Genomic DNA, 4663 nt, shown 5'->3' with positions numbered 1-4663 from the left:
TATGGTGATTAACATAACAATAAAAAAATTAAAAAAAAACAAAAGAATTAAAAGAATAGGCAGGACCTAGTAAGTGATTATTTGCTTGTTTGGTTGGTTGGTTGGTTGGTTGATTGGTTGGCTTTTTGGTAGTGGTGGTGAGCAGGGAACAAGAGGCAGGAGTCAAGAATGATTCCCAGCATTTTAGCTTGGGCAGTTGAGTAGGGGTGCCATTCCTAGAGAGAGGTCCAAAAGGATGTGAGGGCAACATCACATCCTTTTGGACGTGAAGGATCCCCTGGGGGATGGGCCAAGATCATGTGTCCAGTTTGGGCAGGTAGAGTTTGAGGATTGTGGTGGATATTCCGGTGGATATTCCGGCAAGGATGGTGGTTGGGATGGATCACAGGCCAGTGAAATATTATGGAATTGAAACTGGAATTGGAAAGGCTCTCAGGCACCAAGACTACATCTCTTACAACTCAGAGGAGGGCCCCTCAGGCTTGGAGTCAGGACAAGAATTCACTAGCTCTCCCAAGGCTAATCCAAAGGGTTATAAAATGAATGCTAGTGATAAAAACCATAACGGTAATACAGTATTTGTCTTTAGTAGAATTCCATGTGTGAGGGCTGGAATTATTTCATTTATTCCTCATAATAACTTTATATCATAGGTGTGCTTATTGTCCCCATTCCACAGATGTGAAAACTGAGGTTTAGAAAAGTTAAATAGCTGGCGCAGGTCACATAATCTTAAGGGATGAAGCTAGAATTTAACTGTCTTCAGAGTTCTGTGCTGATCACCACTCCAGCTTAAGAAGGCAGCAGAATATGAGGGATTCTGGGGAGGTTGACTTTGGATAAAATACTCATCTCTGTCCCCCAGTCTGCACATGTGCCTGAAATTTTAAATTTAGGAATGTATTTCTTTGGATCTAGACAGTTTAGGAGGAAAAGTTTCTCAAATCCCACTATCTGGATCTAAAAACCTCTGAGAGTTAAAGACCTGGTCTGAATTTATAGAGGTTTTCAGCCTGATTGATCTCCAGAATCACTCGGGGGAGGGAGGTGTTTTTATAAACTGGTCTGCGGAATCACCTCCAACACACACACACACACACACACACACACACACACACACACACATATACATGCGTGTGGGGGCAGGGAACAGAGGGAGAGGGAGAGAGAGAATCTCAAGCAGATTCCCCACTGAGTGCTGAGCACGAGCAGGACGACGCAGGGCTCCATCTCATGCATGACCCTGAGATCATGACCTGAGCCAAAATTGAGAGTTGGATGCTCAACTGTCTGAGCCACCCAGGCTCCACACTATGTTTTGTTTTGTTTTGTTTGTTTTGTTTTTAAACAGTGATTCAAATTTGCCTCCACATTTGAGAACCACTGGTAATTCAGTGAGATGCCAATTCTCAGTGAAATGCAAATCAGAAACTCTGGGGATGGACTCCAACCATCTCTGTTTTCTCAAACCTTCCAGGTGATTCTGGTGAGTACTTTCTGAAGTTAAGGAACAGCCGCAGAAGAGTAAAACATGTCCAGGGAGAGGACCCAGCACCCAGCAGTGGAGGGGGAAGGGAAGATGCTGAAAGGGGAGTCCAGCCAGAAGACAACCTTCTCTTCTTTACCATTTGAAAATCTGATTTGTCATTCCTCACACATGGGCTGATCAGTTACATCCATGCATCTCAGGGGACCCTGAGAAGAGTTGATTCTTCTCCCAGGGGGACAAGGGGAGGTGGAGAGAAAGGCCCCAACACTTTCCTCCCTGAAGCTGTTACTAAGAAAGGTGAAGTTCACAGCATGACCAGAAGGTGGCTCTGCAGTCAATTCTCCCTTCAGTTCTCTGGGAATCAGGCATCTAAGGATCCAGGAGACGCAGGGTGAAGCAGAAAATGTAGAATGGGAGTCAGGAGATCCGTGAGCTGGGATACTGTGTTAACCAGAATTTATTCGTTCATAGTTTTTGAGGGAGAGGAAACAGAGATACCACTTGCTGGGAAAGTTATGTGAAGGGAGGATGCCTCCTTCTCATCCCTAGAGAGCTAAATGGAACCATATTGGGCCCTCCCCACGCCACTCACAGGAGATGCTTTTCAAGGGAGTGAAATGTTTTATTGAAGAAACTCCAAGGAGGGAAGAAAGAAGCCCAAGAGAGGGGCAGCCTGACAGGTCAGCAGATGGAAACAGCCTCTTTCATGCATGTGGCTAAAAGCTGCAAGTCAGTCCCTCTGAAGGCATAGCGGCAGTCCACAGGTCTGTGACACCTTTCATCTGCCTCTTTGGACTGATGGGGGCTGAGAAATGCACAGCAATCCTGTGAGAAGCAGACATGGGGCCCACTTTCAGAGTCCACTTCGCCAACAGAAATGGAATGGAGCTCCTGGAGTCTGAAAACTGGGGCCTTCTCTTTCATTTTGCCACTTCTAGAAAATGAGGAGAAAAGAGATCCCTTTTACCACACGGTTATGAAGATTAAGAAAAATTATGTATGGGGATCTCTTGGCACATGCGAAGCGTACTCAACAAATGTCTCTTCCATGTTCCTTTTCCCCGGAAGTGCTCCAACAGCTGTATGGTCAAAACATCATCGACTATTCATTTCATTCCTTAGCTCAGTTTTCTCAAGCGAAAAAACAAAAAGGAAATAATGACACCCTCTTCTCCTGGGGCAGTAGGAAACCACAAATGTGAGTTCCCCATTCAATCCAAGGAATATTATTAGTTAGCAATAACTGCACTTCTGATGAACTTCTCAAGTTCTGATATTGCCAAGCACAGGATATTAGCGAATAATAGGTCCACATCGCTTTTCATTTACAGCTTATGGTCCACTTCAGTTATCATGGTCTGTATTTTCACAGGTCTTGGCTTACCCAATTAGATAGCATCCACTGAAAATTTATTAAGCATTTTAAATAATGTTGTGAGATAAAGAGGGACTCCCTACCTGAATCACCGACATTACTTTCAGAACCCATTTCAGAACATGACTTTCAGGCCTGTGGCCTCAGAGTCACCATGTTTTCTACAACAATCCTGGATAAATACTCACTCGACTCCCTCTTAATGTCAGTCTTTATCCACATTTGCCACGCTGGACCTCCTCACAGACTTATGTACTTCCTTGGCTTGAGTGATGTTATGGCTCCTAGCTCTTACCGCTTTCAATGTCACTTCTCAGTCTCCTCCTTGGGCTCCCCTCCTCCATCACCTGTCACTTCTAGAAGGTTCTGTCATTCACTACTCTCTGTTCACTCTCCAGTCTCTACCTTATTGGTTCCATCCTTTCTCTCCTAGATTGACTCACTTCCCATATTCTGATGCCCTAGGCAGCATAGCCAGTAATGCTCACCACAAATAACACTGGGTCCTCTATATTTCCTAGCCCTTGCTGTTGGGTGGGGCCATAAAGCCAAGTCTGGCAATGAGATGCAAGCAGATGGGATGTCTGTCATTTCCAGCTAAGGGGATAAAAGACCCACATACGATTGTGTAGTCTCTTCTCTTGCCCAGGTGACTGAGAAGGACACGTGTTCTAGATGCTGAAGTTACAGGGTGCTGCAACATGTCTGGGTCATTGTGGATGACAATGTGGAACCTCAAAGCCACTGAAGAGCACATATTTGATGTGTAGTATGAGTGAGAAATAAACTTTGGTTTTCGTCTTAAGATTTGGGGTTGTTAGTTACAGCAATACAACCTGTCCTATCCTGACTTCCAAGTCTAGCACCTAACCTAACGTGGACATACAGCAGTCAATAAATTTAACAAACCAAATGGCTATCCATAGCCCTGACTGCTTCCCAGAGTTTTGTGTTTATTTTTTCCAATCCACTGCTGGACAAACCCAGCGCTCAGAATTGATCGTCTTCAGTCCTCCAAACCTTTGTTAGTAGCTCCCTGTCTCCCCAGCCATTGAGTCAAGACACAGGTGTCAACAGAGATCTCTGCCAGTGCTAGCCACTCCACCTTAATTCAGTCACTAAACACTTCAAAAAACACCTCCTAAATATCACTTCAGTCTCCTTGTAGCTCTACTATGACCTCCCTAGTCATTGTGCTCACACTCTCTAGCCCGGAGTAATGACCTGCCCAGTCTCCCCATCACCTGCCCTGCCCTCTCCCCAGCAAGAGCATCTAAATCATAGGTCTAACTCTGTTTGAAACCATGTTTGGCTCTCCTTCACCTGCAAAATGAAGTCTGAGCTTCTTGGCTTGTCAGAGAGGTGTCCTGGGACACATGCCCTAGACCCACCTTGAACCTCTAGCCTTCCATCTTACTTCTCCCACACTGCCTTGGGCTTGTAATCCTACCTACTTATCTGTGGCTCCACCCACACTATGTGGTTTCATGCCTCCATCCCCAGCTCTGTGTCTGGTTGGATCCTCTGGAGTCTCGAAGACTCACTTTGCTGTCACCCTTCCTCTGTGCTTCCATGGCACCTGGTTTATATTTTCCTCACAGTGATAGTGACTCCATCGTCGTCCACAGATGTGAAGATGGACATACTGTGCCTGTGGCAAGGATAGGCCCAAAGATCTTCCTCTGACTCCCTGAGGACATGTTTCATTTGGAAATTATTTGGTTCTGGATCTCTGTCTAGTTGCCTTCCCCGGGTCTCAGAATAATTTACCAAAGGAGTACTCAGTATCCAGACTTCTT

General features: G+C 45.4%; 1 long non-coding RNA gene across 1 annotated transcript in view; it reads left to right on the top strand.

The window, feature by feature from the left end:
* Positions 1-1594, top strand: part of LOC141373336 (uncharacterized) — a 19808-nt gene extending 18214 nt beyond the window's left edge. The window contains exon 3 of the long non-coding RNA XR_012379214.1: positions 1478-1594. This is a non-coding gene — a long non-coding RNA (uncharacterized lncRNA). The remainder of the gene's footprint in view (positions 1-1477) is intronic.
* The last annotated feature ends 3069 nt before the right edge of the window (positions 1595-4663 follow it).

Source organism: Callorhinus ursinus, unplaced genomic scaffold (assembly GCF_003265705.2).
Source record: "Callorhinus ursinus isolate GAN/ISIS: 27379988/994484 unplaced genomic scaffold, GSC_fseal_2.0 scaffold9, whole genome shotgun sequence".
In the NCBI taxonomy this organism is placed as follows: domain Eukaryota; kingdom Metazoa; phylum Chordata; class Mammalia; order Carnivora; family Otariidae; genus Callorhinus; species Callorhinus ursinus.
The sequence above is the reverse complement of the archived record's forward strand: the minus strand, read 5'-3'. Positions and strand labels throughout refer to the sequence as shown.